Here is a 15462-nt window from a genome sequence, read left to right on the forward strand (position 1 = left end):
AGACAGCCCCAGGAAACATTGCTTGGTTCGATGACGGCGGGAGGAGTAGCGGTAGAGTGCAAGTGGCTGAAAGACAAGATGGCGGAGGTGGAGAGGTCCCCACAGAAGTTTCCTGACTTTGTCATCGAAAATGGTGAGCTGTACCGGCGAATATCAGGCCAAATCGACGGTGAAGACGTGTTGCCATGGAAATTATGTGTACCGACAGAGCAAAGGCAGAGGGTGTTAAGGGAAATTCACGATGTTCCCAGTGCAGGCCATATGGGGATCAGAAAAACGATAGCGCGGGCGACAGCGCGATATTATTGGCCGGGCATGTTCCGCGACGTGAGGAAGTATGTGCGACAATGTCAGACCTGCCAGCTTTACAAACCAAGCCAGCAGCAACCAGCCGGAAAGATGCTGACGCAGCTAGCGGAAGAACCCTGGGCGACGGTGTGTGCTGATTTCGTAGGACCTCTTCCGCGATCCAAGCATGGAAACACTATGGCGCTGGTAATACTAGATCGTTTCTCAAGATGGGTCGAGATTGTACCAATGCGGAAGGCAACAGCGGAGGGAGTAATTCGAGCAGTGAGAGAGCGGATTATCGGCAAATTCGGCATTCCAAAAATCTTGATCACGGATAATGGAACGCAGTTTACCAGCTCGAAATTTAAGCAATTCCTGGAGGAGATGGGAATAAGGCACCAATTCACTGCTCCGTACACACCGCAGCAAAATCCGACGGAAAGAGCTAACCGTAACATCAAGCGACTACTGGCGCAGTTCGCAGGCAAAGACCAGAAGAGCTGGGATGATCTGTTGCCAGAAATGACTTTGGCCCTCAACACGAGCGTGTGCGACGCAACGGGTTACAGCCCGGCGTTCGTCGTCCAAGGGCGAGAACCAAGGTTACCGAACGCATTGTATGACGAGAATACGTTAGGAACCGGCGAAGATGCCACAACACCGCAAGTAAAAGCGGTGAGAATGAAAGAGGTGTTTGAGTTAGTGCGACGAAACCAACAAAAGGCAACGACAGAGCAAGCGAGACACTACAATCTGCGAAGAAGATCGTGGCAACCGGTCGTGGGAGACAGGGTTTTGGTGAAAGAACACTTCTTGTCTAAAGCCGTGGACAATTTCGCGGCTAAGCTTGCACCGAAATACGGCGGACCACATCGCGTTCTAAATTTTATCTCACCTGTGATCGTAGAACTCGACAAGGTGCACAAAGGGAAAAGAAGAACAGCGCACGTGAGTGATCTCAAACCATTTTATGAGAGCAACGCCTCAGGTGAAAATTCCCCCGTGGCATCGTCTGAGCCTAATTCGGCGCACAGCGGCGAATAGGTAAATTTCAGCAGAGACTGAAGTCACACACTCGGCAATTGCCAGCAGGGGAGCAACTGCCATGACAGCGGAGGCCCTGAAAGATGAGAAGCTAGCCGAAGAATCCTAAATCTGATGAAGAAGAAGAAGAATAATAATAATAAGAAGAAGAAGAAGAAGAAAAAATAAAGGTTCCAAGGGAAAACAATGAAAGTGGAGATGGCACGAAGCACAAAAGAAAATTATAAAAAAAAAACAAAAATAATAATAATTATCATTATAATATTAAAATTAATAATAACAACAGCAATAGTAATATAATTATAAAATATTGATAATAATTATAATTATAAATATTAATAATAGCTAAAACATTTATAATAACAAAATAATACTAATTCTACTAATAATAATAATCGTAATAAGAAGAGGAGTAATACCGCAATGGCAACCCGAAATCTACTCCAGTTCACATCAACGCTACAAAACTCCCTTTTGGATAGTCAGCAACCCCGACACCAAACTACAGCTGTGCGAGGATGACAAATAAACAAATAAAAACAAAATATGCAATGTGAAAGTGAAACGGCAGCAAAATTACCGAAATTTTGCTGGAAAAGTGCCGGAAAACTAGGAAAATACAGTTGGTCGCGCAATGGCCACTGTCGGCAATAAAAAGGATGTGCCGCGGGCGCCAAGGCACAAGTTCGCGAAAATATGGAGCAACAGCAGCAGCAACAGGCAAATTTTGTAGCCGAGCAAGTGGAGGGCGGCGTTTTGCGCGTACGTATAAAGCGCCTAACAGAGCACGAAATTCGACGCTATAGTAGAAGTGACAGCAGCGGTGGAGACCGGTCGAGTAATTCGAGCGACAACAACAGCACCGGAGGCGAGCATGACGACGCTGGCCGGCCAAGTAGCCCCAGCGAGGGCGGTAGCAACAGTGGCAGGCAACAACAAGAAATCGGCGTCGAGGACATCGAAAGCCTCGAAAGTACGCAGCCGTTCGTACTGCCCCAAAATAGTGAAGATGCAGAGATGGCTGCCTATTGGGGTGCAGAGTACTTGGCAAACAATACGCCACATTTGACGAGCGAAGAGGAGGAGATGGAGCACGAATCATCGCACGTAAGCGTACGATCCGACGACAGCGGGCCAAGCGGTGAATGTGATGGCGAAGTAGAGCGGGCACCAACACCCATAACCATCTCGTCCGACGAGGAAGAGGAGTATGCCAAAAGGCAGGGCGAATTCTCCATCGCTACGCAAGACGCCAGACACCTCGGTAACGGGTACGTAGAGTATGCGCGCCATATTGACATGCGCATCAGGCTATACGACCCGATGGCATCGGAAGAGCCACATCCACCGCCGCAACAGCTGTGCCTTAGTGAGGGCGCGATCGAGGCGTGTACGTTGGCGAGCGGTGGACGAAGTGATTTTGTGGAGGAGGCGTCGGCGGAAGCGGATTTTAGTGTGGCAGCAGATGCCGACTTAGTGGCGGAAATAGAGCGTTGGCTAGAAGAGGCTGAGCCGAGAGTGCCATCGGAGTGGCAGGTCCATCCGGACGTAGGTGCGTTGCCGGAAGAGTTGGTGACGGAAATTGAGTCGCACGTAAACCACCAGCAACTGAAGCGGCAGTCATTCAGACGCATCGTGAACGGACAGGCGTACAGAGTGCGAATCACCAAAACTGGCAAGGTGACCGTAAGTCTTGCTGCCGGGAGTAAGGAGGGATTGTGAGGACCCCGGATCCTGTGGCCCTGGGCCCCACAACAACTTTTATATACACATACATATATATCCTTTGTACTATTTACCCTGAATTGTTGATTTGAAATTGTATACACACATGTACAAATATATATATATGTACACTTATGTTTTGAATTATTATATATATGCGTATGTATGTACATAAGCTTATTGAACTGCATCTATTTGGATTATACTAGTACGTATGTATGTATCCACTAATATATTTTGAATTACACACACACAGTATAAGAAATACGTACAACATACAATACCTACATAAAATGTAAAAGCACAAACAATTGTAATGAGGATAACTGTCTGCGGATGGACAAAAATGGTATAAAAAGAGCAGTGCTAACAAGCATTGTTCATTAGCTAGGCATACGTGGCACGCGTTGCAACGTGGGTCACACGGATAGTGGAAGAGGGATCAACATCCGAGTCTATTATTGTATATTCGAAGTGGGCTTTAACCACTGAGACTGGTGCTAGCTGTAGGGTTTAAACCTACTCTAGTTCTATACTTTAGAGAGTAGATATAGCGAGAGTATAGCGAATAAAGAGGCTGTAAACTAGAAGCGAGTGTGTTCTAATTTCTTGAGGAGATAGGGTGTTTACTCCTTACAGGACCCTGGACGACCGAGAGCTACGCCCAGCACTCAGGAAAGTCCGTCACAATGTATAGAGTAGAGTATGCGTTAGTCTCTAACGTATATATATTTATAGGTATAGCGAAGCGTATGCGAGATGTTACACGTCCCATATTTATCGGAGATAACATTTCTGGATTTGATGAAGTTATACCTTTCAAATCGGTCGGTGTTTCATTGAAAAGGGATTTAAAAACTTTATTCTGGCTGACTTATATACATATAGATGTATAGCGTATGGTATGGGTTAGAACCTAACGTATATATATATTTATAGCTATAGCGTAACGTATGCGAAATCTTCCACGGCCTTTATTTATCGAAGATAACATTTCTGGATTTGACGAATTTATCCTTCAAATCGGTCTATTTTTCTTTGAAAAGGGATTTAAACAATTTGTTCTGGCGGACTTATATAAATCTTATAGATGTATAGAGCAGAGTATGCGTTAGACTCTAACGTATATAAATATATTAATAGGTAAAGCGTAGCGTATGCGAAATGTTCCACGGCCCCTATTTATCGGAGATAACATTTCTGGATTTGACGAAGTTACCCTTCAAATCGGTCTATGTTTCATTGAAAATGGATTTAAAAAATTTATTCTGGCGGACTTATATACATATAAATGTATAGCGTACAGTATGCGTTAGACTATAACGTATATATATTTATAGGTATAGCGTAGCGTATGCGAAATTTTCCACGGCCCCTATTTATCGGAGATATCATTTCCGAATTTTACGAAGTTATATGCTTCAAATCGGTATATGTTTCATTGAAAATGGATTTAAAAACTTTACTATGGCGTAGAGTATGCGTTAGACTCTAACGTATATATATTTATATCTATAGCGGAGCGTATGCGAAATGTTCCACGGCCCCTATTTATCGGAGATAACATTTCTGGATTTGACGAAGTTATATCCTTCAAATCGGTCTATGTTTCATTGAAAAGGGATTTTAAAACTTTATTCTGGCGGACTTATATACATATAGATGTATAGAGTAGAGTATGCGTTAGGCCCTAACGTATATATATTTATAGGTATAGCGAAGCGTATGCGAAATGTTACACGACCCCTATTTATCGGAGATAACATTTCTGGATTTGACGAAGTTATATCCTTCAAATCGGTCTATGTTTCATTGAAAAGGGATTTTAAAACTTTATTCTGGCGGACTTATATACATATAGATGTATAGAGTAGAGTATGCGTTAGGCCCTAACGTATATATATTTATAGGTATAGCGAAGCGTATGCGAAATGTTACACGACCCCTATTTATGGGAAATAACATTTCTGGATTTGACGAGGTTATATCCTTCAAATCGGTATATGTTTCATTAAAAGGGGATTTAAAAACTTTATTCTGGTGGACTTCANTTCTGGATTTGACGAGGTTATATCCTTCAAATCGGTATATGTTTCATTAACAGGGGATTTAAAAACTTTATTCTGGTGGACTTCAATACATATAGATGTATAGCGTAGAGTATGCGTTAGACTCTAACGTAGTTATATATACTTATAGGTATAGCGTAGCGTATTAGAAATGTTCCACGGCCCCTATTTATCGGAGATAACATTTCTGGATTCGACGAAGTTATCCTTCAAATCGGTCTATGTTTCATTTAAAAGGGATTTCAAAAATTTATTCTGGCGGACTTATATACATAGAGATGTATACCGTAGAGTAGCGATGGGCATAATGTGCACATACGGGCAAAATGCCCAAACGTGCAAACCGCGGGCAAATGTGCAAACCGTTGGATAGATGAGGTGAGGTAATTATGCTCGTGGGGAAACAGAAAATTTTGCGCGAATTGCATCTGTATGTGAGATCGGAATGAGAGAACAAGTATATGTGAGTACTCACGAATCTGGGACCCCATGGCTTCCAACTTTCCTAAAAGCACCAAAACTTGGGACAAATCAAAATATCATACATACTTATGTGTATAAAAAAACAACCTTTTTATATGACGGTTTTCTACCGACTGAGCCTAGTGGCAGCGCTCGGCTCTCTTATTTACGAACACATGCGCAAGCAAGATCGTTAACACGTTATTGTTCGCCAGTATGAATTAGCACATTCTATTTTTTACGTATGTATAATCAATTTAAACTTTATTGATTTATTAATAAAAAAATAAGTTGGTCGGCATTTCATGATGTTGAATTATTTGTAATAAATAGACTACAAATATAGTTAGAAATATACAAAGAGGTGAATATAAAGCCTTTGGCAATATACATTGCATAAAATGGGTTAATACACGTACACGGCTATTACTAACCCTTTCGGTTTTAAATTTTTACCACGCATCTAGTACCTGCTTGCCCGCGCTGCTCTGCCGCCCATCCCTACCGTAGAGTATGCGTTAAATAAAGCCTGGCAACTTAACTTAACTTAACGAAACGCAGAACTTAGAGAATCAAAATGAAACAGATTTCGACGTGGCATTAAGTTACGTTAAGTTTCGGCTGTTCAATTATAAGCAACACCCATTTAACAGGGAGAGCCGTAAATTACGTTAAGTTGCCATAATCAGACCATTAGACTCTAACGTATATATATTAATAAGTATAGCGAAGTGTATGCGAAACGTTACCCTGCCCCTATTTATCGAAGATAACATTTCTGGATTTGGCTAAGTTATCCTTCAAATCGGTCTATGTTTCATCGAAAAAAGGGATTTAAAAACTTTATTCTGGCGTACTTATATACATATAGATGTATAGCGTATAGTATGCGTTAGACTAACGTATATATATTTGTAGGTATAGCGTAGCGTATGCGAAATGTTCCATGGCCCCTATTTATCGGACATAACATTTCTGTATTTGACGAAGTTATATCCTTCAAATTGGTCTATGTTTCATTGAAAAGGGATTTCAAAAATTTATTCTGGCGGGCATATATACATATAGATGTGTAGCGTATAGTATGCGTTGGACTCTAAGGTATATATATTTATAGGTATAGCGTAGGGTATGCGAAATGTTTCACGGGCCCTATTTATCGGAGATAACATTTCTGGATTTGACGAAGTTATATCCTTCACATCGGTCTATGGTTTATTCAAAAGGGATTTAAACAATTTATTCAGACGGTCTTATATCCATATAGATGAATAGCGTAGAGTATGCGTTAGACTGTAACGTATATATATTTACAGGTATAGCGTAGCGTATGCGAAATGTTCCACGGCCCCTATTTATCGGAGATAACTTTTCTGTATTTGAGGTAAAGTTATGTTTAAGCTGCCGCTCAAACGTAATTGCAGCGGCCGTGCGCGTATCCTTTGGCCGTAACTGTGTGGAGGCAAAGCGACTCCGAAAATGATTCCCGAGCGCGCATGGCCGGCTTCAATCTTCGAGCCCAAATCAGCGACACGTTAGTCAAGCAATAAACGTCGGTCTACGCGCACGCGCCCCTCAATACCTAGTTGTGAAATAAACTGTGTCTCCACATGGGCGGCTAGTGGGAATCTGCAGTGAAAAGCTTTAAAATCCATCTAAAGAAAACCGCTGCAACCCACAAGTTTACCTTTGAAGAATTCACGACCCTTCTGGTGCGAACTGAAGCAGTCCTCAATTCGAGGCCTCTGTCCGCACTTTCCCAAGACCCAGCTGTTATGACAGCACTTACTCCGGGTCACTTCATTCGAGGTGCACCGCTATTGGCCATTCCCGAGCCTGATGCGGAAGACCTCCCCCTATTAAACCGGTGGGAGAAAGTCAAAGNACCTCTCTCTACTAAACCGGTGGGAGAAAGTCAAAGCACTTCACCACCAATTTAGTCGCCGCTGGAAAGAAGATTACCTCAAAGATCTTCAGAAGAGATACAAGTGGAAAACCCCACAACGCGATCCTCAGCCAGGCGAACTCGTCGTGATCAAAGAAGATTCGCTTCCCCCACCGAGTGGCGATTGGGACGAATCGAAAACGTTCGCCACGGCCCTGATAACCATATACGTGTCGTAGAAATCCGTACACTAAATGGAGCTATCACGCGGCCACTTGTCAAACTGTGCTTCCTTCCAAAAGCACAATACATAATTCTATACATATTTTCCTTCTGTATATTAAGGGTCTTAACTTCGCGCTTAAATATTGTACCCAAGTACTTCTCGTTTCTCTGCCTTTGCTTCTACTTCTAGATCGAAGACATCATGGCATCAGGGAAGGCATGTCCCTGGCTCCAACGGCGGAAACGGACAACTGCCTACAATGCCCGCTCTGCCACCGGTACCACGCCTTGCGGACGTGCTCGGCCTTCAAGGCGATGAAGCCGCCACAACGGTTGGGAGTAGCCCGCGCACAGGGTTACTGCATCAACTGCCTTGCCCTCACCCACACTACCGCGGAATGGGACTCACCAGGCAGCTGCAAGGTTTGCGGCTTAGCGCACCATACGCTGCTGCATGTGGCAGCTAACAAGCCCTCGCGCACAGGCCAACGGAAGCAGCAGGCCAACCGGCACCCAGCGGCCACAAAGGCCCCGAGGAGCGTCCAGCGGCGCGCGCCGCCGAAGAAGAAGGCGCGGAAGAACACGCGCAATCAGGCGCCGCAACCGCCGCGCAAGAAGACGGCGCAACGGACGATCGCGCGCACTACCCAAGGCCTACAAACGGCCAATTACCAGGGCCGCACCACCCACCGCGTCCTGGGCAACACAATCCGCGCCCTGAAAGAGCATTACTGCAGGGCGGATGATGTTTAAGCCGCCGCTTAAACGTAATTGCAGCGGCCGTGCGCGTATCCTTTGGCCGTAACAGTAGCTACACACGACGAGCATATCGCCTAATCCTAGATTAACACCTTCAGCCAAACAATTGGATGCCGACCTGACGCTGCTGGAGCTCCAAACAGCCCTATCTGCGGTAAAAGGAAGAACCCCTGGTTTCGACAAGTTATCGTGCCCAATAATAAAACATCTTCCCATGTCCCTTATTGCACGCCTCCTCACACACTATAATAATATTTTCTATACAGGCAACTATCCCCTCCTCTGGAAAACTAGTGCAGTCATTCCTATCCTAAAAGCGAATAAAACCTCTTGTGAAGCAAGCAGTTATCGTCCCATATCCTTACTCCCTTGCCTCGGTAAATTGCTGGAAAAAATGATCGTTACCAGACTGTCTTGGTTTATACATTCCAACCAACTCATGCACCACAACCAAGTTGCCTTTAAAAAAGGTCAAATCACGCTCGATGCCCTCCTACATCTTGATCATGTAATCTCCGATGCTTTGTCCCACAAGAACCATATCACTCTTCTATCGCTTGATTTTTTAAAAGCGTTCGATCGCATAGGAATACATGTGGTGCTAAGACAACTCAATAAATGGAACGTCGGGCAAAGAATATACAACTTCATAAAATCCAGCGTCCGCTCTCCGTCCTGTCCGTCATCCTCTTCAACATTGCTTTTGACGAGCTTAGCATAATCCTCTCGGACTTCCCAAATATCGGCCACCAAATGTATGCGGATGACGTTTTATTATTTTCTAAAACATCGGACTTACACACAGTTATGACAACCTTTTCCTCCATCCTATCCACTATTTCCTCTTGGACCCTTTCTTCAGGCGCTTCTATTTCAACCAGTAAATCCAAATTGCTACATATTTGTAAGAAACTAAACTGTGCTCTTCCTTTATTGACTCACAACAATGTAAATATCACCAGTACAGACACACTTAAGTTTCTAGGCTTAGTGTTGGATTCTAAGTATTCTTACAAAGAGCATTGTAAATATGTTAGAGGCAGGCTTTATACTAAGTTAAATATTGTAAAATATCTATCCTCTAAACGCTCGCTCATTGGACCGGACTTGCTGATTAATGTTACGAGAGCCCTCATTGCTTCAGTTATTAATTATGGTCTGGAAATATATGGAATACATGCGAAAAGCAACCTGAAAATGTTGAATGCCCCTTACCACGCAGCAGTTCGTCGATCTATACGCGTATTCCCAACATCTCCCATCAAAAACATCCTGGCGGAATCTGGACTACCTTGTCTCGTAGATAACCTGGAGGATAGTATAAAAAAACTCTATCCGAAGCTCCTGCTCTCCTACAACACTTTCCTACGCAAGGACTTTCAACTGGCAATGGTACGCACAACTCGGCCTAAAATTCCATCAGCGATCTCTAAATGCTCACTCTATGCAAAAGAAAACAGATTACCGTCCAAATTGTCGATACCAAGACAAACTGTTCGCCCGCCTTGGTTATTAAGGAGAACATCTTTCCTTAATGAACTAATCCAGCTTAAAAAATCCAGCACCACGACTGCAGAATATAATGCTCGTTTTTTGGATACAACAGGTCAATCCAAAGCAAACGGGTGCCAACTTTTATTTACGGATGGCTCCAAGGGGGATCACATTTCTTTTGCTGTAGTTAAAGAAAATGGTGTAGACATATCGTATGGAATACTCCTCGCTTTCTGCTCGATATTCACTGTGGAGGCTGTTGCGATCCTTCACGCTATGCAATATGCAATAAAATACAAAGGCAAATTCATAATATGCTCGGACAGCCGCTCTTGTTTTGAAGGCATCAAAAATCTGAACAACAGCAACTACATTATCGGTTACATAAGAAACATGATGATATCGCACCCTCAGAAACTCAGACTAATGTGGGTTTCAGGACATGCGGGCATCAACGGTAATTTAGTAGCTGACACAACAGCGAAAGTAATGAGGAGAACTCCGACTATCACATCTAGCTTGATATGTAAAAGCGACGCCAACCGACTTGTTTTTCAGCAGCGACAAACCCAGTTAATTTCAGATTGGGTGAACTATAGACACCATTATGCCAGAATTAATCCTACCCGAAAGAAACTGTGCTACCCGTCATGTATCCCGACAAATTACATCACACCCTATATAAGGCTCCGCATCGGTCACAGCATAATCACGAACGCATATCTACTACAAGGCAATCAGCAAAACCCATGCCCTTTCTGCGACGCAACAGTGAGTGTTCTACATCTATTAACTTTCTGCCCTGCACTGGAGATACACAGACGACGAAATTTTGAGTCAAGTGAGCCCCTACAGCTTCTCATTAATCCATCTAAAGACAACATCTCTAAGATCTACAAGTTTCTAAAGGACTCAGATCTCCTACGAAGCATCTAATCAGCAAGTCCTCACCAGTCAGCCGATAGCCTATGTAGCTAGCGCTGCGATTTCTTAGTTTATATGATAGGCTCTGTTGTATAAGCTTAAAAAAATAAAATAAATAAATAAATAAATAAATTTGGTGTACAGACATATCTATGGTAGGTGCTTATAATAAGGTACATATAAATGAGTTTATAAAAGGGGTCGTGGTACATCCTATAGCCGGGAAATTTTTTATCAGCTGTAACTTGGGCACCATAAGCCCCATGAACTTGAAATTTGGTATGCAGACATATCTATGGCAGGTGCTTAAAATACGGTATATATAAATGAGTTTGTAAAAGGGGCGTGGCACATCCCATAGCCGTGAAATTTTTTATCAACTCTAACTTGGGAACCATAAGCCCCACAAACTTGAAATTTGATATGCAGGCACAGCAATGGTAGGTGCTTATAGTAAGGTGTATATATATGAGTTTATAAAAGGAGGCGTGGCACATCCCGTAGGCGTGGAATATTTTATCAGCTATAACTCCGAAACTATGTCACATGAACTATAAATTTGTTGTACAGACATACATATCTATGGTAGGTGCTTATAATAAGGTATATATAAATGAGTTTATAAACGGGGGCGTGGTACATCCCATAGCCGGGAAATTTTTTATCAGCTCTAACTTGGGAACCATAAGCCCCAAAAACTTGAAATTTGGTGCGCAGGCACAGCTATGGTAGGTGCTTATAGTAAGGTGTATATGAATGAGTTTATAAAAGATGGCGTGGCACATCCCATAGCCTTGACATTTTTTATCAGCTCTAAGTTCGAAAGCATAAGTCACAAGAACTTTAACTTTAGAATGCAGGCTTAGCTATGGTAGGTGCTTATAAAAATAGATTGGCGCTTACACATATGTTAGTGTTTGGCCGAGCTTCTCCTCCGATTTATGGCGTGCGCCTTGATGTTATCACACAAAGCGGAGGGACCTACAGTTTTACGCTGACCCCGAACATCGATTGTATTTTTATGAGAAGCTGTTTTTCCTGGCAGAAATACACTCGGAGGTTTGCCATTGCCTGCCTAGGGACGACCGCTGTTAAGAAAAAACCTTTTTTCTATATTTTTTTTGCGATGTTGCTTTGATCAGGACTTGAACCCAGGTGCTGTGGAGTGGAAGCGTGCACTGCTTACCACTACACCACAGCGGCCGATCCATAGGCGTTGAATTTTTTATCAGCTATAACTTCGGAACCATAAGCCCCATGAGCTTGAAATTTGGTATGCAGGTATAGATATGGTAGGTGCTTATAAAATGATATATACATATAAATGAGTTTTTAAAAGGAGGCGTAGCACATCCCATAGCCTTGAAATTTTTTATCAGCTCTAAGTTCGAAAGCATAAGTCACAAGAACTTTAACTTTAGTATGCAGGCTTAGCTATGGTAGGTGCTTATAAAAATAGATTGGCGCTTACACATATGTTAGTGTTTGGCCGAGCTTCTCCTCCGATTTATGGCGTGCGCCTTGATGTTGTCACACAAGGCGGAGGGACCTACAGTTTTATGCTGACCCCGAACATCGATTGTATTTTTATGAGAAGCTGTTTTTCCTGGCAGAAATACACTCGGAGGTTTGCCATTGCATATACATTACACATAAATGAATTTTTAAAAGGAGGCGTGGCACATCCCATAGGCGTGGAAGTTTTTATCAGCTATAACTTTAAAATCATAATTCACATGAAATTGAAATTTGGTATGCAGACATATCTTTGGTAGGTGTTTATAGTAAGATATATATTAATAGGTTAATAAAAGGGGGCGTGTCAAATCCCATAGGTGTGGAATTTTTAACCAGCCATAAATTGGGAACCAGTCGGCCGTTGTGGTATAGTGGTAAGCAGTGCGCGCTTTTGCTCATCAGCACCTGGGTTAAAGCCTTGGTCAAAGAAACATCGCAAAAAAATATAGAAAAAGGTTATTTCTCAAAAGCGGTCGTCCCTCGGCAGGCAATGGCACACCTCTGAGTGTGTTTCTGCCATGAAAACAGCTTCTCATAAAAATAAATCGCCGTTCGGAGTCGGCGTAAAACTGAAAGTCCCTCCGCTTTGTGTGACAACATCAAGGCGCACACATTAACATATGTGTAAGCGCCATCCTGTCATTATAAAATTGGGAACCATAAGTCACACGAACCTGAAATTTGGTATGCAGACATATGTATGGGATGTGTTTAGAATAAAGTATATATAAATGTGTCTGTAAAAGGGGGATAAATATGTATGTAACTACTAGAGCACTCGGATATTTAAAACAGTGTTTTTTTAAAGTTTACAGTCTTTAGACCATCTTGAAATGGAAAGATTAAATCATATTATTGATCTCGCGATGCTGTTAAACAAAACATGTGCATGTATAGTGAATAAAACTTTTTCTGAAATAAGCATTCTACAGGAAAAATGCAGCTATACTAAGGGCCGGTTATTCAATGTTTGGTTAACACTAATCGCCGGTTAAACATAGTTACCATTGTTACCGACTCCCTGTTCTATGCATGGAGTCGAAGAGGTCGACAACGATGTTTAACCGCAGATTAGTGTTAACCAGACATTGAGCAACCGGCCCTAAAACAGCTAAGCGAATAGAAAGCTAAACGAAATGTACGATAGTGGACTAATTTTAATTTAAAAATTCTATCGTTACCCTAATCCAGCTAATATAATTAATCGAACAAGATTTTTAGTACAGCAAGTGGTGATCAATATATGTTAGATTAAAGTACGATAAATCTTAAAGTATGGCTTATAAGGATGCAATCATTTAGAAGGAAAAGAAAATAGTTTTTCTGCTCTAATTTATGCTGATCTAAATATTTATATTGCTGTTTTATATTTGGATTTAATTACCCCGAACGGCTGCGGGTGCTCTGCTAGTCTACATATATAAAAGTGAAATGTTTTCCGTATGAGGGCGATGCCTGACCAAACGGCTGAACCGATTTAAATTCTGTAAAAAGTACTCTTTTGGACGTTCTGTCTGGAAGTTTTTTTGACTTAAAAAAATTTTAAACTCTTGGTGTTGTTTCCGAATAATGAAAAATACTGAGACGCCACGATTTCACAATTTCATAGAGTTTTCTTTACAATGAATGCCACTAAACTACTAAACGGCTAGCCCAATTTGGTTCATATTTGGAACATCTGTCAGCACCTATAAAAGAAATATTCTGACCTAAAATGCACTCGCTAGGGTCGGAATATTCCTAAAAACTGCATTTTCTTGTAGATCTGGCTCATATTTAGAATACAATTTAGCCAATTGAAAATATATATTTGGGCTTAAAACTTACACGATAGGTGGAACTATGGCCGAGATATTCCCACAAATTATTTAACGCTAAGGGAAGATATATCTACGGATAGACATCTCCTAGATATTTGTGGAAGTATGTATGTATGTATGTATGTGCCAGGTTGCAGCTTAAACGGATGGACAGAATCGAACGAACTTTTTACAGAATATTGCCATGACACCTGGGCCTATAATAGGGAGAAAAATTTGAGATTCGACAAGGGGGCGTGGCAACTCCCATAGCCGTCAAATTTTTTATCAGCTATAACCTCGGAACCAGAGGCACATGAGCTTGAAATTTGGTATGCAGATGTATATGTAAATCGGAGGTCTTTAGAGTAAAGAACATATATATAAATGAGTTTGGAAAAGTGGGCGTGGCACATCCAATAGACGTAGAACATTTTATCAGCTATAAATCTTAAACTATAAACCACATGAACCTGAAATTTGGTATGCAGTCATATTATGGTAGGTGCTTATAATAGGGCATATATATATGAGTTTCATAAAGAGGGTGTGGCACATTCAAGAGGCGTGAAATTTTTTATCAACCAACACTTCAGAACCAAACCATAAGGCACATGAACTTGAAATTTGGTATGCAGACATAAAATATAATAATAATAATAATAATCCCAAGCATTTGCCTGCGGCTGGAAAGTGTAGGAAGATTAATAAGTTTTAATCGGCTCGTATAAGGTGGAAGGGTATATTGAGAATCCCAACGGAAATTTCTTAAAGCAAAAAGTAGGAATTGTTTTTGAATTGACTCTATCTTGTCTGAGTAAATTTGATACCTTGGATTCCAAACCACCGAACCGTTTTCCAGAATCGGTCTAACTAATGTTGTAAACAGGGCTTTAGTTAGGATCCATTGTGATACCAAGGTCCACAAAATTGTATACCTGTTCCAGGCTATGGTTACCTATTGTATAAGAAGCGGGATGAACAGCTCTTCGCGAGCACATTTTTTTACGTTTCTTAAGATTTAGAGGCATAAGATTTACTTGACACCAGTAAGCCATGCTCATGGGCGTAGCCAGGTAGGGGCAGGGGGCCCGGGCCCCCCTAACTTCCAAATTTTTGCCTAGATATTCAAAAATAGTGCCTCTAAATCAGTGTTGGGCACACCTAAATAATACTTAAAGTACCACTTTGGGTACTAAATACACAAATACTTAGTATTTTGAGATGACTAAATATTCAAGTAAAAAGAACTTAGGTATTTAGGAGC

The sequence above is a fragment of the Rhagoletis zephyria genome, unplaced genomic scaffold (assembly GCF_001687245.7).
Source record: "Rhagoletis zephyria isolate East Lansing unplaced genomic scaffold, Rhagoletis_zephyria_1.1 Rzeph_scaffold_03081, whole genome shotgun sequence".
Taxonomy (NCBI): domain Eukaryota; kingdom Metazoa; phylum Arthropoda; class Insecta; order Diptera; family Tephritidae; genus Rhagoletis; species Rhagoletis zephyria.